Source organism: Lycium barbarum, chromosome 8 (genome assembly GCF_019175385.1).
Source record: "Lycium barbarum isolate Lr01 chromosome 8, ASM1917538v2, whole genome shotgun sequence".
NCBI lineage: Eukaryota > Viridiplantae > Streptophyta > Magnoliopsida > Solanales > Solanaceae > Lycium > Lycium barbarum.
The window spans coordinates 60,306,730-60,333,627 of record NC_083344.1 but is presented as its reverse complement, the minus strand read 5'-3'; the positions used below and the strand labels follow the sequence as shown (position 1 = coordinate 60,333,627).

The following is a 26,898-nucleotide window of genomic DNA, read 5'->3' as shown; positions in this document are numbered from 1 at the left end:
TATTTTTTTTCCAGCCCCAAAATAAAAAAAAATCTTTCTTCTTCAAGGTTTGTCTCTTCTTCTAGTTTCTTTTATTTGATTCTTCTAACTAATTAACAATTACTAATTGTTCTTACTTGATTGTTAAATTAGTTCTTGAGTCCGAATTTATTTCGTACCAATTTCTTCAAGCTTTTCTCGTTTTATTTCGTTGAACATTTATTTGCTCTTGTTCGTTTGTTTTGAGTCGTCCGTCATTCCTAACACAAGAATCTATTCTTGCACAAAGCTTAGCAATCGTGAGGCTTGATTGGACAAGTGGTTTTCATTCCCAACCTTGGCCGAAGCACTAGGTTGAGTGGTAAACTTTGAGAGTAAAATACAAGCGATGTGAGGAACTTTACTACTAATATTGTTTGTTGAGTTTTGTAGGTATCATGACTAATTCCGGAGAATAATCTCATGATGGAAAGGACTCAATGGCTCTCTTACTTAGGGAGTTTGCAAGGATGACTATGGAGATGAGTGCAATGAGGGCGGATGTGGGAAGTATCAATATTAGGTTGGCAAATGTGGAGCAAATAGTAGGTTGGGCACTCCCCAATCAAAAGATGGGGATGTGAATGGTGGAGATGCGGGGTATATTCCTTCTTGTAACTCTCATACTAGTGGAGGATCATATGAATATTGTTATGATGAGTTGAATGAGAGTCCTCAAGATGTAAAGGGAATTGATGTGAAAGAAGGTATTTGTAGATTTGAGGTCGCTATCAACTACCAAAGGGGATATACTATTGAGGTGGGAAGAAACATATTGGAAAATTTTATTAGTCCCCCGGTTGTGAAAAAGTTGGAGCTACGTTGTTATCAAATGTCTCATCCAAAGTACTTTAATGGGACATAGGTCAATGAAGTGGTGGATAATGTTTATGTTAGTAAAGGAGAACATTTTTATAATTCGCAAACCTGTTACGTGTTTCCTTTGACCACTTGTGACCTATGCTTGGGATCTCCTTGGTATAAACGTTGTTATGATCTTGTTTATGAAGATGTGCATAGAAGATTCATGGTTCATACTCATTTTGGTTTTAATGAACGTCTCTTTAAGGAATTGCCTATCGAAAAACCACAAAGGAGTAAGCTTGTGGAAGCCTACCAAGAAGAAAGTAGAAATGTGTTATCTTATTCTACTCCAAGTAGAAGTTTCTATAAGTCCTCACATGATGACACATAAAGAAGTCCTACAAGTTCAAGAAGCCATGAGATTAATGGAACAAGTGTTGGCAGAACTACTCAAGAAGTGAGCTCTAAGTCTTGTGACCAATCCAAAATGAAGAAGAAGTCAAAACATATATCTCTAAGTCCACGACTTAGAATTGATTTGAAGGGTCATCCTAACCCTTCAAAGGGCATTCTTGGAGTACACCCTAACTTCCCCAAAGATGAGAGACAAAATATTGAGAGGAGTAAGGGAGAGAAAAGTGGCAACTTAAGAGAGGAAAAAGGAGAGAATGTGTGAAGTGATGTGACAAAGTTGCCACACACTTTTTCTAACACTAACAATTTCAATCTTTCTTCTCCTATTTATGATATCTCTTGTGCAGGTATTCGTGGAAGCAAACCGAATGTTGAGCCTCAAACTTTGAAAGTTCATGAGGTAGTTGAGAGCTTCCCGAAGGAGCAAATGGACTTCCAAGTTGAAAAACGAGATAAAGAAGATGTTGTGTGCGAACTTCAAGGTAAAATAGCTAACCTTCACACCACCAATGATGTGATTGCCCATGTTGTTGAAGTTAGTGTAAATGATAGCTTGTCCTTAATGAGCTTAATGAATATTTGCCTTGTGGTATGCTTAGTTCTATAATGCCAATTGACAATGTAGTTGAAATGGACGATCCAACACTAGTTGATCCTATTGATGACTATCTTGACTCTTCTTTTGAGTTCAAGTTGTGTCCACCTAGTGTTGATCCTCTTGATATGCATGTTAGTACATTGTCATGTGAATTGTTAGTGCACCCACTAGTTGATCCTAGTGATGACCGAATTGAATCTTCTAGCAAGGTCGATTTGTGTCCAACTAGTATGGGTGAGATGTTATTGGTCAACTTGCTTGTATTAATAGTCCACTAATTGAGAAATGGTGTGGTGTGCTTAATGAACCTCAATTTAGTGATGATGATAGCCAAGTTGATATTGAATGTGAATATGACACACCACCCGTGTTTGATGCTTATGGAGATGAGTCTCATGACCTTGATTTGTTGTCATTCGTTGAGACTCAAGATTCTAAAGGCGTTATGTGTCAAGTAGATGGTCATGAGATTGAAAATGCTTTGAAGAATGACCTTTGTCTTTTTGAGAGTGAGATTGCATGCTTTGATCCTTCATTGTTCATTGATTCTTCTCTCCATATAGATAATGCGTTATTTGATAGTAACATGACTATTGGGAATGATGAACCTGGTGGGGTGTTTGGTAATGTTGAGCATTTGGTTCCTTTGGAGACTATAATGTGATATGTAACCCACTATGGAATGATGACACTCTTTCCCATGATGGAGATCTTCCTTTGAGGAATTGTGAACCATTTGTGGGGAAGAAAAGTGTTGCAAAGAAAGGTGATCCTTGTTTAGAAATTGCTAATTCTTCCTTTCATGATCAACTTCACAGTAACCTATTGTATGATCTTGTTCTAGATTCTAGTCGTGAGGTTACACTTGAGGATGACCTAGAAGAGGACGTTGTTTTACGCAATACCTTTCTTTATTACTTATTTGCATATGATGACGATGTTGTGTGTGATAGGGGTGCATCTTATGTTCAAAGGGGTCTTTATGGGTTGGATGTGTTACACCCCAAAACATTTCGTGTTACTAAGGCAACAGACGGCTTAATGTGAGCTCAAGGAGGAGCAAATATTACAAGTATAAAGAATGAAATTCTACTGTAGTAGCATGAGGATAGCATGAGTATGATATTTGGAATTCGTACAATATGATTGGAATGATACGTTAAAAGATATATAGCCCTCGTAAACGTAAGCTGAGGTGGGGCCACATGATGGGATTCTTATAAAGGACATATGATAAGTTATATGGACAATATATGTGAAGTTAAACACAACTCAAGAAGGACCCTTGAGCCAAATCCAAGTGTAAACCCTCCAAAAAGATGTTTTTAAGTTACGTTTTCAGGTGATCTGACTTCGGGAGGCCATAACCCCATAATTATTTGGGAATTTTGGAAAACGTAAAATATTAAAGTTGTAGATAATTGAATTATCTTTCCAACCATAGGTCGTGCACCTTCACACGACATAGGAATAAAAAGTTATGGATGTTTTACGACAGAAAGGTCAAGCTGGGGAATGGGCTCGGCCCAACCCGACTCCAAGTCGGGTTAGGCCCACTTCCCTTGCTATTTAAGGGAGGACTTAACCCTTATCATCCTCATTTCACACCGAAAAATCCAGAACATGGTAGAGAGAGAGTGAGGGGATTTTAGAGAGATAAAGCAAGGGTTCGATCAAGTTCGAGGACCCGAATCCCCAGACTTGTGAAGAATAAAGTGTAGTACGAGTTGTCGTCGTCGTTTTAAGCTAATTATTGAGCTTGGGGGATGATATTTCTTAATTGATCTGCTGCTAAGGTATGTGTAAGGTTCCTCTTATGTTATTAAAAGTGTTTATTTAGAGTTTTAACGGATTAGAACGGAGGAAATAATGTTAAAAGCTCGTTTGGCATTTTTGGGAGGTTTATGAAGGTGGGGCTGTTTCAGTGGAGTTAAATGGATGAAAATATCTGAGTTAAGATGCATATTGATTGTTGATATTGTTGTTTGACGTTGTTGCTGATAATTTAGCTGAATTGGATTTTCGGGTTTGTCCAGTTTATAAAGGAAATGCTGTCGAAATTCCGTTAGAAATAGAGATAAGTTTAAGGGATTGATTTTAAGGTTATATATTTGATTGATTGTTGGAGTAAATTAAGTATATTGTTGTGATTGTCATTGATATGTATTTTGAAGGAAGGAAAAAAATTGGAGAAGTGCGTTTGATAATCGTATTCGAGCTTGTCGCTCCTTAGAAAGTATTATGAAGTTGTTATGAATATATATAACTATTGTATTGCGGAGATTTACATTGTTGTTGGGCTGTGGTGATGATAGGTAGAATTGGGATGTACTAGTGATAAAAGGGAGATGCAGCCCGTTTCGTTTTATAGTCATAGTTATCAATTCATATACGCGATATACGAAAGCCTTCTAAAGTTGTGTACGTATTCCTATGATTATAGGTTTGGCATCCTAATTGTGGAAAGTTCGTGATTAAGTTGAGTTCCTTGGACGATGTAAGGTATGTAAAACTATCCCTTCTTTCTTTTTGGCATGACCTATGTGAGACAAACAAACGACGAATGTATAAACTCCAAAGAAAGTCCTATTCTTAGAGACACTAGGATGGCTAATGTTCTTGATTTCCAGAACCTATTTCATTATGTCTTGATACGTGTCTATGATCCTTGAAGTTCTATTTGATATAATCCATAGTGACATTCGAGGGGTACTTCACATGACTGTTGTCTTTGATACTCAAGTGTTAGTTCATTCTACTTATTCTATTGAGTCTCCGATGATGATTTAGTTTGCATGTGGTTGCTCACTACTCTGCTCGAGCATACTGTTAATATATCTTTCACCGAGTCCCGGGCCGGGTTTGTTTTCGTGCACAGTTTCACTGCATTGTTCACCGAGTCCCTCACTAGAGGGCCGGGTACGGTATATATATATATATGATGATATGATTATGGCACCGAGTCCCATGATGGGTCGATATGGTATATGATGACTTTATTCACCGAGTCCCATAATGGGCCGAGTATGGTAAATGATATGGATATGCATAATTCTCATTTCGTAAGGCACAGGTGCATTGGTATTCTTGGTTATCATACTTGCCTTTTGTTATCTTCTATTCAGTCATAATCTTCTTTATTGTATTTCATGCTTTATATACTCAGTACATTCCTTGTACTGACCCCTTTCTTTGGGGGGATGCGTTTCATTCCCGCAGGTACAGACACTCGGTTTGGTGACCCTCCAGCTTAGGACTTCTGCGCAGCGGTCTGGAGAGCTCCATTGTTCCGGAGCCTAGATTATTTTGGTACAGATCTTGTGATGTAGACTTATGTATATCCAGGGGTACGACAGGGCCCTGTCCCGTCATATTTCACTCTTATACTCTTAGAGGTCTGTAGACATGTGTGGGTTGTACGTAGGTTTTGGTCAGCTATGTCGATGTGGATCGTTTTGGGTTTTTCCGTATATAGTGGCAGCCTTGTCGGCTTGCGTATTATGTTATGTGTTGGTTAGCTGTGACTCCTCAGGAGATAGATTTATGATGATATGTGGCGTTATGAATCTTTAGTTCCCTTTATAAGTTTCCATACAGTTCTTGGTTTCAGTCTGACTATATCTAACAGGTTCGTATACGAGTGTCCAGCTCGGGCACTAGTCATGGCCCATGGGGTTGGGTCGTGACAGGATGATTATGCTCTTAACCAAGATATGTGTGTGCTCTTTCCCTTTGATCCCGGTAATACCTTGTATGATTTAGTCTTGTCACTACTTTGGAGGAATCAACTTATTGATGCCTCATATGTGAAACTTTTATTTTTGATAGTGGTTGATGCATACCACAAGTTTTTGCATTCTTTGCATGTTGGTCGATTTGTTTGTGCTAACACTAACCCTCATGCTTTGAGGATCTTGCTTGTTGTTATCTTCCCTTGGTTTTTGCTAGGTTCAGATTCGAGGACGAATCCTTTTAAAGAAGGGGAAGATGATATGATCCTAAATGGCACAATTAACTCAACTACTCAAAGTTCTCCAAGGATTTGTATTGGAAGCGGATTCATGGAGAATGAAGTTTTGGGAGCATTTAAATGGACATTGGAGGGCCTTCAAGCTATGGGAGATAGCATGGGATAAGAAGTCAATAGTCCAAGGGCAAAGGCTTGCCTCTTAAAGTGGCTACAATTGCAAGCTTCGGTGATTCACAGCCGAAAGATGGCTATTTGGGCAAAGGGCTATTTGTGCAAGTGGCTACTTTGCACAAGAAGGCTTATGCTTGTAAGAAGGAAATGCATGCAAGGTTGATTAGAGGTCCATCTATGCAAGAAAGGACGTGTTTGGTGTTATGTCCCGTGTTTTCGTATAATTGGAAATCGAGAAATGATTAAGACTTGTGTGTTATGAGGGAATATTTTGATTCTAGTTGATGCGACTATGTTGGTTATGAGATCATTAATGTTAAGACATCGGGGAAGGCCGAGGGTACATTTGAAATTTTGGAAATTAGTTTCGGGAATTACAAAACGGGACTTTTAATGAATTGGGCCAAGGAAATTGAAATAAAAATATTTGGGCCGAAAGAGGTGGGGTGGCCGGCCACTAGGCATGGGCCAAGCCCACTTTTAAAATTCATGTGCTATGAACATGACCTCTATATGGATATGTATCAAGTAATACTTGGAAATTATCAAGAAAAACTTGCAACTCCAACTTTGAGCTCTAGGAGCCCTTCGGCCGAACCCCTTTCCTTTTAAAAAAAAAAACAAATCCCAAGCCTTTGATTCTAATCCAAGTATCTTGATTCTCCCATATTTGTAAAGTACTCAAGACCCTCTTGAACGGGGTATAATTAATTTGGCGAAAGGTGCGCGTTTGCGGCAAGTCAGAAATTCAAGAAAAAGGTAAGAATTTTGCCCCTCAAATGTTATGGAATTGGCATGAATGTGTTAAGGATTGAGAATAGACGAGAATCCCGTAGTTTTGATGTGTGTAGAAAACCGTGGGTGTGTGTGTATAAGGTGTTGTGGCCGTGTGCCTAAGAAGGAGAAAGAAGTGTGAATTTGATCTTGTTTAGTTTGTTTATTTCGTCGTTGTGACAATTATGACGTAAATGATCGTTTAACGAATTGAATTGGCGTTGGAAAATGATTTCGGAACATTATGGGAAAGTATATACCTTTGGTGTATTTGTGTATATCATTGTATATTTATGATGCTAAAGACGTTAAATGTGACTTATGGTTGATGTTAATGAATTTGGAATGAAACAATGCAAGTTAGAATGTTCGCCGTAAGTTTTTGATGTTTTGGATGAAATATGGAAAGTAATGAACTTCGGGAAATTTTGTATATTGTTGGAGTGTAATTGGGATGGGTTTGAATAATCTTGAATGGGTGAATGAATACAATAATGTGGGCGTAAGTTTGGAATTGTGAAGTTTGAATGAAAGTTGTCAACTTGTGTAGTAAGGTAGAACTTTAAAGTTAGAATGACTTGATTGTGGTTTATGTTGTTTGATGATGTTTGGGTTGTTGTTGTTGATGTATTTTGAGCCGAGCTAAGTCTCGGGGGTGTTAGATTTATAGGGGAAATGCTGCCGAAATTTCGGTAGCCAAGTATAGCCCAAAGATTAAGATGTTAACTTTCATGAATAGTAACTGGTGAAAGTGACCATTTGCAGTTTTTGGACGAAACGGGAATTGAGATTTGACGAGCGTAAGGCGCAATCCAGGTATGTAAAGCTTACCTTTCCTTCTTTTGGCATGTCCTAGTTACACTAGGTCAAGATCGGACCCTCGGGGATAATTCTACTCTTGGAAATTCAAGTGCAAGTTTGGGCACTATTCATTCAGCGCAATTGAAACCTATTCCTTACATTTGGTTGAAAGAATGTTCAAACCTTCCTAACTTTTGCTGTTGTGTCCGAATCTCTCCGAAACTTTTATAGATGGCTTTATGGAGCCTAAAGTCTGTGATTTGTGTCCGCCGCCTCGATTTGACTCAAGGTGGGCCCGCAAGCCCCGAGGCTTCCCTTATTTGGTTTGTTTGGCTCATTTTCGTTCGATATGAAAAGTAATCATTTGCCTATGACTCAAAGGTCCGTTTGAAATTTCCTATATCGTTATTGAACGTTTTGCACTATGAATGATGTTAGATTTTCGGAAAATGATCTGTGAATTGCTTTTCAGAGGTTTTGCAGTTTGGAACTTCGTAACTTCCATATATAAATTTTGATCGCCCTGACTCCTACCCCGAGCCTTCTGGCGTCGGTATATGCCTATATGTAATTATATGTCGAGTCTTGTAAATTACTTTTGATATGCATATGGTTTCTGCACTACTCCGTTCGTGCCATTCGCTATGATTTCGTTCGTCGGTACCCGGGCCGGCTTTGTGATCGTGCGCGCTATACCATATTCGGAAGTATGATGTGTTACGGTTTCCGAGGCCTCGCCATAGGGCCGGTTACCGTCTATGGAGTTATGATGTGATATGGCATTTGATATGTTCTGATGATGTGATATGTGTGTGATACGATTTGTCTGGAGACGGTACGGAGATTTGAAAAACTTCTGGAGTATGATGTGTTGTGGCACCAGCGTTGGGGGGTGACCACGTTCCTAAGCCTTATACATGACTTTTATTTGCATTTGTACATTTATCTTCCGTACAGGTTTGATTTGTTACTTTGACGTTTGTGTTTGTTCCTTCTGACTCCAGTTATGATTGTGATTTCTATACCTTCTGCTTTACCTACTCAGTACTTCTCCCGTACTGACCCCCTGTTGTTCGGGGGGGCGGCGTTTGATGCCCGCAGGTACAGAAGCTCGTGTGGGTGATCCTCCTGTTTAGGCTACCTTTTCTGCCATTTTGGAGAGCTCCCCTTGATCCGGAGCTTAACTTTTGGTACATACCTTTTGCTGTGCGTGTATTCTGTACATTTGTAGCTGTGTGGGTACGGCGGGGCCCTGTCCCGTCATATGTTCGTATGTTCTATTTTGTTCCAGAGGCCTGTAGTCATATTTGTGGGTCGTGGGTCCGGTGTGTTTGCATGTGGATCTGTTTTGCGTTCTTAAGCGGCCCGTATGCTACTATGGCCAAGACGGCCCATGAGTTCGTACGTGTGTGTGTGTGCATTTGGGCGATGTATGTTCCGCCACCTTTCTGATTTTGATATGACTGTTCTGCACGGGCGACCGCTTAAGATAAGTGTTCGATCAATGTTTGTGTGACGTCTGCTATTCGTTGTCAGTTTGAACAACGTATGTTAAGTCTGAATGAGTCTTAATATGATGATCTGGGTTGTGAGTCTGTTTGAGGTGCCTAAGTAGGGCACCAGTCGCGGCCCACGGGGTCGGGTCGTGACAGAAGTGGTATCAGAGCGGTTTGTCCTCGGAATGTCAACAGGCCGTGTCTCGTAGAGTCTTGTTTATCGATGTGTTGTGCACCGCATCTATAAACAGGAAGCTACAGGGCATTTAGGGTGTTACTCTTCCTTGGAATCTTAGATCGTGCGATAGAGCTGTGCTATTAGGGTGATTCTGATCTGACCCGCTATTGTGTTTGCAGTGATGCCTCCGAAGAAGGCAACGGCGGCCCAGAAGGGCAAAGCGAGGATGGGAGAGACTAGTCAGGCACAGCGAGCTACCCGGGCTCGTGTTTATGATTTGCCTGAGGTTGTGCCTCATTCTGAGGGGTCTGCTACACCCCCACTAGTACAGCCTGGAGCAGGACCTTCAGCAGCTCCAGAGGTCAGTGTACCCGCTCCTGAGACTCCAGCTCCTCAACCAGGGGCGGAGGATAGGACCCTGAGGGAGGCTGTACAGTTGCTGACTACACTGGTGGCAGGACAGGCTCGCCGACGCGGGCGGAGGGACGATGATGATGATGACAGGCGGGACAGCCTGAGAGTTCAGGAGTTCTTATTATGTGACCCTCCAGAGTTTTTCGGGTCTAAGCCCGACGAGGACCCCCATGACTTTATTCGAGGGGTGCGGCGTGCATTAGACTTGGTCAGGGCTTCAGAGACCGAGTCGGTTGAGCTGGCCTCGCATAGACTTCGGGATGTTGCCGCTCACTGGTATGAGACTTGGGAGTTATCCAGGGGTGAGGGTGCTCCTCCAGCTACGTGGGATCAGTTTGTGACTGCTTTCACCCGCCACTTTCTGCCCCCAGAGTTACGACGGGAGCGAGCTGATCGGTTTTTACATCTACAGCAGAGGGGTCGAAGCGTTCGTGAATATAATCTGGAGTTTCATTCCCTGGCCCGGTATGCACCTGCCGTGGTAGCAGATATGTCTGATCGGATGCACAGATATGTTATGGGGTTGGATCGTTACTTGATCGACGGCTGTATGGCGGTGTCATTGCAGACAGACATGGACATTGCCCGTCTACAGGCCTACGCCCAGGGGATGGAGAACCGGCACCGAGCAGATCGGCCCAGCAGAGAGTATTATGGGAGACGGCCCAAGAGGGCCAGATCAGCGGGGTATTCTGGAGATTCTCGGGGCGGGCAGCCTCAGTATCAGTCCAGTGGATACTTCCCTCCGTTAGGCCGGGACACACAGTCTGCTAGTAAGCGATTTGATGGCGCAGGACCGTCCAGGGCAGACCAGAGTTCCAAAGCCCCAGGTCCTCAGGCGAGCAGGGGTCCTGGTCAGACTAGGCCACCTATGCCCCCGTGTTCGTATTGTGGAAGATCGCACCCCGGTGAGTGCTTCAGGGCCACTGGGGCCTGTTTTGCTTGCGGCCGCCAGGGCCATATCATGCGAGATTGTCCGTGGGCAGGCGGTTCTGGTAGCGCAGCACAGCCGACGAGATCCGTTGCTGGTTCGCCATCTACCCCTTCGGCCACGCGCTCCACGGGGCGAGGTATGCCAGCACCAGCGGGCCGCGGTAGAGGCCGTGGTGGGTGCTCAGATTCTAGCGGTCCCTCGAACCGCATATACGCTTTGACTGGTCGGCGGGACCCAGAGGCATCACCAGACGCAGACCCAGGTATATTACTAACCTTTTTCTGAATGAATATGTGCACTAATAGGTCTGTACTCCAGTATATTACGCGATATTCTCTTTCTGCGTGTCAGTAAAAGTAGGGTAAGAATCCGAATCAATGAAAATATTTGAGGCAGCCATCTATTCATGTGGGAGTCGAATATAGGGAATTTGACAGGCTAAAGCGATAAACCATATAGCCAGAAGAGCAAACGATCTCTTTGGGTCGGAGTGGGACCCGCTACGAAAACTTCCCGAAAAATTTGCTAAGACCCCGATTGGCCCCAAAATTACGTGACAAAGGTCGTGCGGGGCAGTTGACGAACTTATATCAGCCCTAACGCGTCAAAATGCATGAAAGTTTCGGGGTTAAGCGTGCTCAAGCCAGAGCAATTCTGGGATGGGTGACCCTCTGGGAAGTAATGCAAAGTTTTTCACAAGTGAGAGTATGATAAATATGAATGAAAATTTGGGGTAACCGAAAGGAAAATAGAATGTGTGGAGTAATTAGTGCCCTTACAGGAGTCGCGCAGAACGAGGCGGACTAAATGGGCAAAAAGAAAAGGGTACACCACCGCTTGGGAAATTGAACGAATTTGAAAAACAGTCTGAGACGTTCGCCAGTAAGGTATTAGTAAGTGTGTGTATGTGTATGTGTATGATTTTCGTTTGGTGTCCATATGGAACAAGAGCCGAGTCCAGGCGACTAATATTGTGAGTAACGAAGAATAAGAGTGTGAATAAGCGGAACCTCTGAAGGAGCCGATGAGCGACACGCAAGACGATTTGTATGATCACTTGGCAAACAAGTTTACAAATAAAGGGAAATTCTCATGAACCATTGGAGCCTTAATAGGAGCGATTTGATCCTAATTCGGTATTCTATCTGTTGTACTTCTACACTTCCGATTCCGATAAGGCTCTTCCTAGTACGCCTCTGTATTTCTGAGCTTGATTATGTTCCCATCTGATGAATTTTTGTGCGTCTGATTCTGAATACGTTTCTGTCTGACACACCTCTGTGCGTCTGATTTTGATCACGCGTCTGTCTGATACATCTTCGTATATCTGATACACTTCGGTCTGTCTGACTTCGATCACGACTCTGTATGATACAATTTTGTACGTCTGATTCTGATTTCGAATCTGTCTGATACCTCTTTGTACGTCTGACTCCGATCTCAGATTTGTCTGACATACTTCCGTACCTCTGATTTTGACTATGAATCCGTCCGATATGCTTATACTCGTCCGGCCCTAGCTCTGAATCTGTTTGGCATAAAGTGTCTGGTATGAAGTGAAGTGGGATTATGACGATGTGGTAAGAAACTCAGAAGTATAACGAGACATGATATTGATTATAATATCTGGAAAGCGTTTGTCCATTACAAGAATATAGCGTATGGTTCGGTGATTACGTGGGGTATGAGAAAATGTATTAGGAAGGCATTTGAATCAGTGATGTGAAATTTTTTATTTACCCCCCTAATGTTGATAAAGAAGCCATGTCGAAAAAGCAACAAAGGACAACTATAAAGAGAACCCTTCCGAAGTAGTATGACGCCCCATGAGGTCAACTTAACATTCGAGGACGAATGTTCTTAAGGGGGGGAGAATGTTATGTCCCGTGTTTTCGTATAATTGGAAATCGAGAAATGATTAAGACTTGTGTGTTATGAGGGAATATTTTGATTCTAGTTGATGCGACTATGTTGGTTATGAGATCATTAATGTTAAGACATCGGGGAAGGCGGAGGGTAAATTTGGAATTTTGGAAATTAGTTTCGGGAATTACAAAACGGGACTTTTAATGAATTGGGCCAAGGAAATTGAAATAAAAAAATTTAGGCCGAAAGAGGTGGGGTGGCCGGCCACTAGGCATGGGCCAAGCCCACTTTTAAAAGTCATGTGCTATGCACATGACCTCTATATGGATATGTATCAAGTAATACTTGGAAATTATCAAGAAAAATTTGCAACTCCAACATTGAGCTCTAGGAGCCCTTCGGCCGAACCCCTTTCCTTTTAAAAATAAATAAATTCCCAAGCCTTTGATTCTAATCCAAGTATCTTGATTCTCCCATATTTATAAAGTACTCAAGACCCTCTTGAACGGGGTATAATTAATTTGGCGAAATGTGCGCGTTTGCGGCAAGTCGGAAATTCAAGAAAAAGGTAAGAATTTTGCCCCTCAAATGTTATGGAATTGGTATGAATGTGTTAAGGATTGAGAATAGACGAGAATCCCGTAGTTTTGATGTGTGTAGAAAACCGTGGGTGTGTGTGTATAAGGTGTTGTGGCCGTGTGCCTAAGAAGGAGAAAGAAGTGTGAATTTGATCTTGTTTAGTTTGTTTATTTCGTCGTTGTGACAATTATGACGTAAATGATCGTTTAACGAATTGAATTGGCGTTGGAAAATGATTTCGGAACATTATGGGAAAGTATATACCTTTGGTGTATTTGTGTATATCATTGTATATTTATGATGCTAAAGACGTTAAATGTGACTTATGGTTGATGTTAATGAATTTGGAATGAAACAATGCGAGTTAGAATGTTCGCCGTAAGTTTTTGATGTTTTGGATGAAATATGGAAAGTAATGAACTTCGGAAAATTTTGTATATTGTTGGAGTGTAATTGGGATGGGTTTGAATAATCTTGAATGGGTGAATGAATACAACAATGTGGGCGTAAGTTTGGAATTGTGAAGTTTGAATGAAAGTTGTCAACTTGTGTAGTAAGGTAGAACTTTAAAGTTAGAATGACTTGATTGTGGTTTATGTTGTTTGATGATGTTTGGGTTGTTGTTGTTGATGTATTTTGAGCCGAGCTAAGTCTCGGGGGTGTTAGATTTATAGGGGAAATGCTGCCGAAATTTCGGTAGCCAAGTATAGCCCAACGATTAAGATGTTAACTTTCAAGAATAGTAACTGGTGAAAGTGACCATTTGCAGTTTTTGGACGAAACGGGAATTGAGATTTGACGAGCGTAAGGCGCAATCCAGGTATGTAAAGCTTACCTTTCCTTCTTTTGGCATGTCCTAGTTACACTAGGTCAAGATCGGACCCTCGGGGATAATTCTACTCTTGGAAATCTAAGTGCAAGTTTGGGCACTATTCATTCAGCGCAATTGAAACCTATTCCTTACATTTGGTTGAAAGAATGTTCAAACCTTCCTAACTTTTGCTGTTGTGTCCGAATCTCTCCGAAACTTTTATAGATGGCTTTATGGAGCCTAAAGTCTGTGATTTGTGTCCGCCGCCTCGATTTGACTCAAGGTGGGCCCGCAAGCCCCGAGGCTTCCCTTATTTGGTTTGTTTGGCTCATTTTCGTTCGATATGAAAAGTAATCATTTGCCTATGATTCAAAGGTCCGTTTGAAATTTCCTATATCGTTATTGAACGTTTTGCACTATGAATGATGTTAGATTTTCGGAAAATGATCTGTGAATTGCTTTTCAGAGGTTTTGCAGTTTGGAACTTCGTAACTTCCATATATAAATTTTGATCGCCCTGACTCCTACCCCGAGCCTTCTGGCGTCGGTATATGCCTATATGTAATTATATGTCGAGTCTTGTAAATTACTTTTGATATGCATATGGTTTCTGCACTACTCCGTTCGTGCCATTCGCTATGATTTCGTTCGTCGGTACCCGGGCCGGCTTCGTGATCGTGCGCGCTATACCATATTCGGAAGTATGATGTGTTACGGTTTCCGAGGCCTCGCCATAGGGCCGGTTACCGTCTATGGAGTTATGATGTGATATGGCATTTGATATGTTCTGATGATGTGATATGTGTGTGATACGATTTGTCTGGAGACGGTACGGAGATTTGAAAAACTTCTGGAGTATGATGTGTTGTGGCACCAGCGTCGGGGGGTGACCACGTTCCTAAGCCTTATACATGACTTTTATTTGCATTTGTACATTTATCTTCCGTACAGGTTTGATTTGCTACTTTGACGTTTGTGTTTGTTCCTTCTGACTCCAGTTATGATTGTGATTTCTATACCTTCTGCTTTACCTACTCAGTACTTCTCCCGTACTGACCCCCTGTTCTTCGGGGGGGCTGCGTTTGATGCCCGCAGGTACAGAAGCTCGTGTGGGTGATCCTCCGGTTTAGGCTACCTTTTCTGCTATTTTGGAGAGCTCCCCTTGATCCGGAGCTTAACTTTTGGTACATACCTTTTGCTGTGCGTGTATTCTGTACATTTGTAGCTGTGTGGGTACGGCGGGGCCCTGTCCCGTCATATGTTCGTATGTTCTGTTTTGTTCCAGAGGCCTGTAGTCATATTTGTGGGTCGTGGGTCCGGTGTGTTTGTATGTGGATCTGTTTTGCGTTCTTAAGCGGCCCGTATGCTACTATGGCCAAGACGGCCCATGAGTTCGTACGTGCGTGTGTGTGCATTTGGGCGATGTATGTTCCGCCACCTTTCTGATTTTGATATGACTGTTCTGCACGGGCGACCGCTTAAGATAAGTGTTCGATCAATGTTTGTGTGACGTCTGCTATTCGTTGTCAGTTTGAACAACGTATGTTAAGTCTGAATGAGTCTTAATATGATGATCTGGGTTGTGACTCTGTTTGAGGTGCCTAAGTAGGGCACCAGTCGCGGCCCACGGGGTCGGGTCGTGACAGAAGTGGTATCAGAGCGGTTTGTCCTCGGAATGTCAACAGGCCGTGTCTCGTAGAGTCTTGTTTATCGATGTGTTGTGCACCGCATCTATAAACAGGAAGCTACAGGGCATTTAGGGTGTTACTCTTCCTTGGAATCTTAGATCGTGCGATAGAGCTATGCTATTAGGGTGATTCTGATCTGACCCGCTATTGTGTTTGCAGTGATGCCTCCGAAGAAGGCAACGGCGGCCCAGAAGGGCAAAGCGAGGATGGGAGAGACTTGTCAGGCACAGCGAGCTGCCCGTGCTCATGTTTATGATTTGCCTGAGGTTGTGCCTCATTCTGAGGGGTCTGCTACACCCCCACTTGTACAGCCTGGAGCAGGACCTTCAGCAGCTCCAGAGGTCCGTGTACCCGCACCTGAGACTCCAGCTCCTCAGCCAGGGGCGGAGGATAGGACCCTGAGGGAGGCTGTACAGTTGCTGACTACACTAGTGGCAGGACAGGCTCGCCGACGCGGGCGGAGGGACGATGATGATGATGACAGGCGGGACAGCCTGAGAGTTCGGGAGTTCTTATTATGTGGCCCTCCAGAGTTTTTCGGGTCTAAGCCCGACGAGGACCCCCATGACTTTATTCGAGGGATGCGGCGTGCATTAGACTTGGTCAGGGCTTCAGAGACCGAGTCGGTTGAGCTGGCCTCGCATAGACTTCGGGATGTTGCCGCTCACTGGTATGAGACTTGGGAGTTATCCAGGGGTGAGGGTGCTCCTCCAGCTACGTGGGATCAGTTTGTGACTGCTTTCACCCGCCACTTTCTGCCCCCAGAGTTACGACGGGAGCGAGCTGATCGGTTTTTACATCTACAGCAGAGGGGTCGAAGCGTTCGTGAATATAATCTGGAGTTTGATTCCCTGGCCCGGTATGCACCTGCCGTGGTAGCAGATATGTCTGATCGGATGCACAGATATGTTATGGGGTTGGATCGTTACTTGATCGACGGCTGTATGGCGGTGTCATTGCAGACAGACATGGACATTGCCCGTCTACAGGCCTACGCCCAGGGGATGGAGAACCGGCACCGAGCAGATCGGCCTAGCAGAGAGTATGATGGGAGACGGCCCAAGAGGGCCAGATCAGCGGGGTATTCTGGAGATTCTCGGGGAGGGCAGCCTCAGTATCAGTCCAGTGGATACTTCCCTCTGTTAGGCCGGGACACACAGTCTGCTAGTAAACGATTTGATGGCGCAGGACCGTCCAGGGCAGACCAGAGTTCCAGAGCCCCAGGTCCTCAGGCGAGCAGGGGTCCCGGTCAGACTAGGCCGCCTATGCCCCCGTGTTCGTATTGTGGAAGATCGCACCCCGGTGAGTGCTTCAGGGCCACTGGGGCCTGTTTTGCTTGCGGCCGCCAGGGCCATATCATGCGAGATTGTCCGTGGGCAGGCGGTTCTGGTAGCGCAGCACAGCCGACGAGATCCGTTGCTGGTTCGCCATCTACCCCTTCGGCCACGCGCTCCACGGGGCGAGGTATGCCAGCACCAGCGGGCCGCGGTAGAGGCCGTGGTGGGTGCTCAGATTCTAGCGGTCCCTCGAACCGCATATACGCTTTGACTGGTCGGCGGCACCCAGAGGCATCACCAGACGCAGACCCAGGTATATTACTAACCTTTTTCTGAATGAATATGTGCACTGATAGGTCTGTACTCCAGTATATTACGTGATATTCTCTTTCTACGTGTCAGTAAAAGTAGGGTAAGAATCCGAATCAATGAAAATATTTGAGGCAGCCAACTATTCATGTGGGAGTCGAATATAGGGAATTTGACAGGCTAAAGCGATAAACCATATAGCCAGAAGAGCAAACGATCTCTTTGGGTCGGAGTGGGACCCGCTACGAAAACTTCCCGAAAAATTTGCTAAGACCCCGATTGGCTCCAAAATTACGTGACAAATGTCGTGCGGGGCAGTTGACGAACTTATATCAGCCCTAACGCGTCAAAATGCATGAAAGTTTCGGGGTTAAGCGTGCTCAAGCCAGAGCAATTCTGGGATGGGTGACCCCCTGGGAAGTAATGCAAAGTTTTTCACAAGTGAGAGTATGATAAATATGAATGGAAATTTGGGGTAACCGAAAGGAAAATAGAATGTGTGGAGTAATTAGTGCCCTTACAGGAGTCGTGCAGAACGAGGCGGACTAAATGGGCAAAAAGAAAAGGGTACACCACCGCTTGGGAAATTAAACGAATTTGAACAACAGTCTGAGACGTTCGCCAGTAAGGTATTAGTAAGTGTGTGTATGTGTATGTGTATGATTTTCGTTTGGTGTCCATGTGGAACAAGAGCCGAGTCCAGGCGACTAATATTGTGAGTAACGAAGAATAAGAGTGTGAATAAGCGGAACCTCTCAAGGAGCCGATGAGCGACACGCAAGACGATTTGTATGATCACTTGGCAAACAAGTTTACAAATAAAGGGAAATTCTCATGAACCATTGGAGCCTTAATAGGAGCGATTTGATCCTAATTCGGTATTCTATCTGTTGTACTTCTACACTCCCGATTCCGATAAGGCTCTGCCTAGTACGCCTCTGTATTTCTGAGCTTGATTATGTTCCCATCTGATGAATTTTTGTGCGTCTGATTCTGAATACGTTTCTGTCTGACACACCTCTGTGCGTCTGATTTTGATCACGCGTCTGTCTGATACATCTTCGTATGTCTGATACACTTCGTTCTGTCTGACTTCGATCACGACTCTGTCTGATACAATTTTGTACGTCTGATTCTGATTTCGAATCTGTCTGATACCTCTTTGTACGTCTGACTCCGATCTCAGATTTGTCTGACATACTTCCGTACCTCTGATTTTGACTATGAATCCGTCCGATATGCTTATACGCGTCCGGCCCTAGCTCTGAATCTGTTTGGCATAAAGTGTCTGGTATGAAGTGAAGTGGGATTATGACGATGTGGTAAGAAACTCAGAAGTATAACGAGACATGATATTGATTATAATATCTGGAAAGCGTTTGTCCATTACAAGAATATAGCGTATGGTTCGGTGATTACGTGGGGTATGAGAAAATGTATTAGGAAGGCATTTGAATCAGTGATGTGAAATTTTTTATTTACCCCCCTAATGTTGATAAAGAAGCCATGTCGGAAAAGCAACAAAGGACAACTATAAAGAGAACCCTTCCGAAGTAGTATGACGCCCCATGAGGTCAACTTAACATTCGAGGACGAATGTTCTTAAGGGGGGGAGAATGTTATGTCCCGTGTTTTCGTATAATTGGAAATCGAGAAATGATTAAGACTTGTGTGTTATGAGGGAATATTTTGATTCTAGTTGATGCGACTATGTTGGTTATGAGATCATTAATGTTAAGACATCGGGGAAGGCGGAGGGTAAATTTGGAATTTTGGAAATTAGTTTCGGGAATTACAAAACGGGACTTTTAATGAATTGGGCCAAGGAAATTGAAATAAAAAAATTTGGGCCGAAAGAGGTGGGGTGGCCGGCCACTAGGCATGGGCCAAGCCCACTTTTAAAAGCCATGTGCTATGCACATGACCTCTATATGGATATGTATCTTGTAATACTTGGAAATTATCAAGAAAAATGTGCAACTCCAACTTTGAGCTCTAGGAGCCCTTCGGCCGAACCCCTTTCCTTTTAAAAATAAATAAATTCCCAAGCCTTTGATTCTAATCCAAGTATCTTGATTCTCCCATATTTGTAAAGTACTCAAGACCCTCTTGAACGGGGTATAATTAATTTGGCGAAAGGTGCGCGTTTGCGGCAAGTCGGAAATTCAAGAAAAAGGTAAGAATTTTGCCCCTCAAATGTTATGGAATTGGTATGAATGTGTTAAGGATTGAGAATAGACGAGAATCCCGTAGTTTTGATGTGTGTAGAAAACCGTGGGTGTGTGTGTATAAGGTGTTGTGGCCGTGTGCCTAAGAAGTCGTTGTGACAATTATGATGTAAATGATCGTTGAACGAATTGAATTGGCGTTGGAAAATGATTTCGGAACATTATGGGAAAGTATATACCTTTGGTGTATTTGTGTATATCATTGTATATTTATGATGCTAAAGACGTTAAATGTGACTTATGGTTGATGTTAATGAATTTGGAATGAAACAATGCGAGTTAGAATGTTCGCCGTAAGTTTTTGATGTTTTGGATGAAATATGGAAAGTAATGAACTTCGGGAAATTTTGTATATTATTGGAGTGTAATTGGGATGGGTTTGAATAATCTTGAATGGGTGAATGAATACAATAATGTGGGCGTAAGTTTGGAATTGTGAAGTTTGAATGAAAGTTGTCAACTTGTGTAGTAAGGTAGAACTTTAAAGTTAGAATGACTTGATTGTGGTTTATGTTGTTTGATGATGTTTGGGTTGTTGTTGTTGATGTATTTTGAGCCGAGCTAAGTCTCGGGGGTGTTAGATTTATAGGGGAAATGCTGCCGAAATTTCGGTAGCCAAGTATAGCCCAAAGATTAAGATGTTAACTTTCATGAATAGTAACTGGTGAAAGTGACCATTTGCAGTTTTTGGACGAAACGAGAATTGCGATTTGACGAGCGTAAGGCGCAATCCAGGTATGTAATGCTTACCTTTCCTTCTTTTGGCATGTCCTAGTTACACTAGGTCAAGATCGGACCCTCGGGGATAATTCTACTCTTGGAAATCCAAGTGCAAGTTTGGGCCCTATTCATTCAGCGCAATTGAAACCTATTCCTTACATTTGGTTGAAAGAATGTTCAAACCTTCCTAACTTTTGCTGTTGTGTCCGAATCTCTCCGAAACTTTTATAGATGGCTTTATGGAGCGTAAAGTCTGTGATTTGTGTCCGCCGCCTCGATTTGACTCAAGGTGGGCCCGCAAGCCCCGAGGCTTCCCTTATTTGGTTTGTTTGGCTCATTTTCGTTCGATATGAAAAGTAATCATTTGCCTATGACTCAAAGGTCCGTTTGAAATTTCCTATATCGTTATTGAACGTTTTGCACTATGAATGATGTTAGATTTTCGGAAAATGATCTGTGAATTGCTTTTCAGAGGTTTTGCAGTTTGGAACTTCGTAACTTCCATATATAAATTTTGATCGCCCTGACTCCTACCCCGAGCCTTCTGGCGTCGGTATATGCCTATATGTAATTATATGTCGAGTCTTGTAAATTACTTTTGATATGCATATGGTTTCTGCACTACTCCGTTCGTGCCATTCGCTATGATTTCGTTCGTCGGTACCCGGGCCGACTTTGTGATCGTGCGCGCTATACTATATTCGGAAGTATGATGTGTTACGGTTTCCGAGGCCTCGCCATAGGGCCGGTTACCGTCTATGGAGTTATGATGTGATATGGCATTTGATATGTTCTGATGATGTGATATGTGTGTGATACGATTTGTCTGGAGACGGTACGGAGATTTGAAAAACTTCTGGAGTATGATGTGTTGTGGAACTAGCGTCGGGGGGTGACCATGTTCCTAAGCCTTATACATGACTTTTATTTGCATTTGTACATTTATCTTCCGTACAGGTTTGATTTGCTACTTTGACGTTTGTGTTTGTTCCTTCTGACTCCAGTTATGATTGTGATTTCTGTACCTTCTGCTTTACCTACTCAGTACTTCTCCCGTACTAACCCCCTGTTCTTCGGGGGGGCTGCGTTTCATGCCCGCAGGTACAGAAGCTCGTGTGGGTGATCCACCGGTTTAGGCTACCTTTTCTGCTATTTTGCAGAGCTCCCCTTGATCCGGAGCTTAACTTTTGGTACATACCTTTTGCTGTGCGTGTATTCTGTACATTTGTAGCTATGTGGGTACGGCGGGGCCCTGTCCCGTCATATGTTCGTATGTTCTGTTTTGTTCCAGAGGCCTGTAGTTATATTTGTGGGTCGTGGGTCCGGTGTGTTTGTATGTGCATCTGTTTTGCGTTCTTAAGCTGCCCGTATGCTACTATGGCCAAGACGGCCCATGAGTTCGTACGTGTGTGTGTGTGCATTTGGACGATGTATGTTCCGCCACCTTTCTGATTTTGATATGACTGTTCTGCACGGACGACTGCTTAAGATAAGTGTTCGATCAATGTTTGTGTGACGTCTGCTATTAGTTTTCAGTTTGAACAACGTATGTTAAGTCTGAATGAGTCTTAATATGATGATCTGGGTTGTGAGTCTGTTTGAGGTGCCTAAGTAGGGCACTAGTCGCGGCCCACGGGGTCGGGTCGTGACATTTGGCCATTGAAGATCAATCCTTGAATTGAAGACTATATTAAGAAGACTAGCCAAGCAAGGCCCTGGCCTCATTAATGGCATTTTTGTAATAACTTAGTCTTCTTTAGTCTAGGAGTATAAATACTAGACTTAGACATTTCATTTACTTAGATTATGTTGAATGATGAATTGACAAACTCCTTTGGAGATAGATTGTTTAGCTTAGTAGTTTTAGGGTTAGTTATTATAATGGTTGATTCCATTGTTGGTTTTTGAACCTTTAATTCCATTGATTTCATGAAGAGTTGTTCATTTGTGGATTCATTTGAATCACTCTTGCCTTGATTTCAAATAGTATAGGTTCTTTTAGGATTGAATTAGATTGGGAGGTGTTGGATTTAATATATCCAGGGTTGCCCATAACTTCACCCTAATTGGGTCTTTCTTTTATCATCTTTTCTCATCCCCTTTTCTTTGTATCTTTAAATTCCGCGTTTTCGGATTGAATTGGTTCTTCCCCAATTTGATTCGTATCAGATAAAGAGGTAAAATGAAGTGAACGATACATCTTAAGGGAGTAACTTGTAGAAGAAGAAAGAGTCGAGTTATGACTAAGTTCACCATGAATATAAGTCAGAATGAATCAGTGCCGGTACAACTGAACAGTATGCAGACAAGAGAGAGAGTAACATTTCAGCAGAAGAGCTCGCAATACAACCGTCAACCAACTGGAAAATAAAGAGGAGAGTAAAGACAACGACGCGGAATTATCACCTCGAGAGGCAAGTGCAAGAGTAAATATTACGGGAATGGTTACTTAGAGATCTGAAGAGGCATGTGAAGGGCATAATTCAATAACAGAATACTTGAGGAAGTATTGGGAATGCAAGATTAGCTTAACATTCGAGGACGAATGTTCCTAAGGGGGGGAGGATGTTACATCCCGTACTTTTGTACGTTTTATTTGTCGTAAGTTAATCGACATAAGTTCAAGGGCAAGGTTAATTTTTGAGGTTATAAGTATTTATGTGACGCTTAACGAGTGATAAGTAAGTGTCGTGAAGGTTAAAGGTTAAACAAATTTGGGCTATGGTTCGAACCGCTCACACCGGAGAATTTTTGTTATACTCAAGTATGCAAATAAAGAGGCCAGTGTATAAAAGGATGAGATCCCGAAATAATTTAGGGCTTAACAAGTGTGACAACGATGATTAGGAATAATATTTGGCGAATGTATAAAGAGGCTATGGACTAGAGTTCTACCACATGATCATGATAATAAGTATATGAAGTGTGTTAAATGATTCTTATTCAAATGAATTGTGATCAAGAAATTTATGTGGGTAATTTGTTAAATTTTTGAAGTTAGTGGGAGACAAAAAGGGATTAGCTAATAATTAAGTGGGTAAGTAACAAGAGGCACCCTTCCTAATGGCACCACTTTATAAAAGGAACAAATGACTCATATGCATGCATACGGATCTGGTGGCAATAGTAGGATATTCTTACAATTCATAAATGTTAAGGTGGGTCCCACACTCCAAATAAAGAAACGAAAGATAGTTCCTTGAGTTGACACTTTTCAACGCTAGTTCTCTTAAGCTGGCATCAACATGACTCTACATTTTAGCAATACTTTCACTTTGGAATTCATACTTTCACCTAGACTATTCTGTTGAAGGCCAAAGAAACGTTCAGCAACATTTTGTCTCACTTCAGAGATAATTCTCTCTTCTAGTCTTCTTTAAGTTCAAGAACTCTCATCGAATCCTCGTCGTAACTGTAGAACCTTGCGTTCATTATAAGCTTGGGGTAGAGTTGGCTCGTCCGAACTAGTATAAGGTACTTAAACTCTTCTTATCAATGTAGAGAAGATCGTAAGGATCGTAGTGGTATGTTTATTGTATAGGACTCACATAATGGTTATCGAAAGCCATTAGTTCAATTATTGGAGTTGTTATCAAATAGATATGGGATGTTTTTGAGGTGTTAAAGTTCTGGACGTGTTGATATAATTGTGTTTATATGTTGGCGTTGTTGCTGTTTTGAAGACGGGAAGGAAGAAGGGCGAGGAGAAATGTCGTTTAATTAGTTAGTCGTATAGCGAGCTTGCTGCTCATTGTGTTGTGATTGTGCCTTCCTTTATCTTATAATCGTGTCATCATAAATTGTTGTAGATTAAGGTGTAGGGGAGGCTGGTCCTGACACCGTTAGTAGAGTTTTGGCATTGAAGGTATGTTAAAGCTATTCCCTTTTCTTCTTTTGGCATGATCCTATGAAACGGACGACAACACATAAACTCCAAATGTGACTCCTACTTTTAGAACATCAGAATGACATATATCCTTGTTTCTAAAGGCTATCTTATTGTATATTATTTCATATCTATAATCCCAAAGGCTTCACATGTTGATATTAGTGCTTCTTAATGGTACTTGAGGATCTTACGTTTCTATATCATATCAAGGGGAATAAGATTCTTATGAGTCTCACAGATGCAATCCAAATTACCATGGTGACGACTCAAGTGTTCAAGCCTAGGAGACCCAAATTGAAGCCCGAAAGGATGTGGATTGAAGCCCAAGACCTGCCCCACAAAAAGAACAAGTCTAGCAGCCCAAATTAGGACTTCTCAAATTACCATGGTGACGACTCAAGTGTTCAAGCCGACGAGAACCAAATTGAAGCCCGGAAGTATGTGGATTGAAGCCCAAGATCTGCCCCACAGAAAGAACAAGTCTAGCAGCCCAAATTAGGACTTCTAGAAGCTCTAGTGTGAACATGAGGGGCTGGACTAATGTGAACAAAGGAAGCTTTCCTTTTTGTGTTTTCTAGGCTTATTAAAGGCTATTTTGACTTTCAATATGTGTAGTGGCTTTCTAGGCTTCTAGGAGTATGCATTTTGTAGTCTTCTATGCACCTAGAAGACTACACTTCCATTTATTTCTTTTGACTAGTATATTTTAAGAACCTTATTTAAAGGTTCTTGTAATTCGTTTGAAAGATACCTATCTTGAAATATATAAATATTGAACTTTTCTCTCTAGTTGAGACTTGTTGTGATTTGGTGGACTCCAAATTGTACGACCCCCGTTTGATCATTCAAGTTGCAAGAGATTGTTATTCTCTTGAGGATTGTTGCATAAGATAGGTGCCTTTGATCCTTTGGAAGGTAACTAGGACTAGTTCTTCTAGTTATTGTCCAATTGTTATTCAAATTGTGTCTTCTTTATATCTTTGTTATTTTTCTTGCATCATTTTGTATCAGAGCCTAGTATAGATTTGTTCTAACAAATCTAGTCTTTGGTTTGGTATTCACAAAAAAAAAATCTTGAAAAAAAAAATCTAGAAAAAACTAATCCAAAATTTGTTTGAACTGCTTGTTTTGTTGTTGATTTAGTGTTAGATTCGAGTTTCTTTGAGTTCTTAGGTTCTAAATCTGATGTTTTGAGTAAATTGAAGTTAGAATTTCAATTCCTCCATTGTTTGACCTTGATACTTGAAGACTCAAAGGGGGTCTTATAGAAAAGGTTGAAATTGAGGGTTGAAAGTTGTTGGGTTGATTTCTCCTAGTTAAGAAGGGCAAGAATCCAAAAATTGGAAATATTTTGAGTATTTCGGTGTTCTTGATCTATTTGGTGAATCAGATTTTTGGTGTTTAAAGACTTGTGTTCTTGGATGTTCGTATGTTCAAGAAAAAATTCATGAACTATTATTTCTAAAGTCTCCAATCGTGCCATTAGTTTAGGTGTTTTGGGTGATCCATGGTGATATTTGGAATCTAGACATCAAGATGGCCATTTTGGTATTCATTTGAAATGTTTTGAATACTTGTGTTCTTGAGTGTTCATAAATATTTTGTGAATGTTCATGTGTGTTCTTGATAATTTCAGATTTACTGACTTTGTTTGATCTAATTTTGTTGATAAATTAAGCTTTCAAGGTGTTAGGGAGTGTGAAAACTGTTTTGGAAGTCAAAGGGACTAGTCAAGAGTTGATTCCCAAGGAGTTGGCGCATTGAACACCTCCAAAACGTGGAGAAGGGGGCTGCACTCATTAGGAGAAGTCAAAAATCAGTTTGGGGTGTGTGAAAGGGTGTAGAGGTAAACAAATAGTCAAACCATTAATTGACACAAGTTCCCAACTCAATTCTCGGGAAGACTAACAGTCACCTTGAGAAAAGAGTGTCCAAGTTCATAATCTCCTCTTAGGAAAACGAGAAAGTCAAGGGTGCAAGTCCCTAGTGATAGCATCCATGGTAGCTCCGAATTATTGAAGGACGTGGATGAAGATTTGGAAGTTCCAAGAAGACCCATGACAAGATCTCAAACAAGGAAATTACAAGACAAGCTTAATGGGCTGCAAACAACAATTCAAAAGTGTCTTGTGATGGAAGAAGAGCTCCAGCCCAATTTAGATTTTTTCCTCAAGTCTTACACTTATTTGGAGGCCCAAATTAAAGTCCAATGTAAGATGGAATGAGGCCCAAATCAGCCACAAAAGAAGAAGTTTCCAGCAGTCCAAAATTAGCCCAAATATTAGTTTCTAGAATAAATATTTAATTGTTGTTTTAATCTATGTTGACTTGCATTGGTCCAAGTGTGGGTAGTCTTCTAGGTTGTTTTAATCTATGTTGACTGCCTTGGTCCAAGTGTGGGAAGTCTTCTATGCTTCTAGGGAAGATAATTCCCATTTATTTCTATTTTGACTAGCTCCTTCTTTACAACTATATAAAGGGTTGATTGTCATTCATTGTAAAATCAGATTTTGAAGAATATATTATATTGAGAGTTCTTTTGAAACTTTGTGGCATTACTTTAGGATTTATCTTTCAACCTAACTAGTTCTTAGTTCAAGGTAGTAAGATAATTTCTTCTTTGATATCTTTGATTTCTTTTTCGTATTCTTTCGAAGGCGATTAGTTCTAAATACTAATTGTTGTCTTAAGTTACTCATAAAGCGGTCGGGATCCGAATCTACTGTTTTTGATTTGTTATCTCAAGTAAAGGCGTTAGATTTCTTCCTATAAATCTATATGTTGTTACTTGGATCTTGTCAAGACTTTAGAACTTACGTTCTTGGAAATTCGCGGATTGTTCCTTCGAATTTCCCATATCTTTTCTTTTCTAGTTTTTAGATTTTTTTCTATATTTGCTTCCGCACTTCTTATATTTTAATTGTAAGTTTGGGATCTCCCTAACCTCGTTGTTATCAAG

The 26,898-nt window shown here is 41.8% G+C and overlaps 1 long non-coding RNA gene across 1 annotated transcript; it reads left to right on the top strand.

The window, feature by feature from the left end:
• Nucleotides 1–24,716: 24,716 nt before the first annotated feature.
• Nucleotides 24,717–26,484, top strand: LOC132605084 (uncharacterized). The gene is made up of 2 exons (XR_009569020.1): nucleotides 24,717–24,854; nucleotides 25,618–26,484. It is a non-coding gene; the product is annotated as an uncharacterized LOC132605084 (long non-coding RNA).
• The last annotated feature ends 414 nt before the right edge of the window (nucleotides 26,485–26,898 follow it).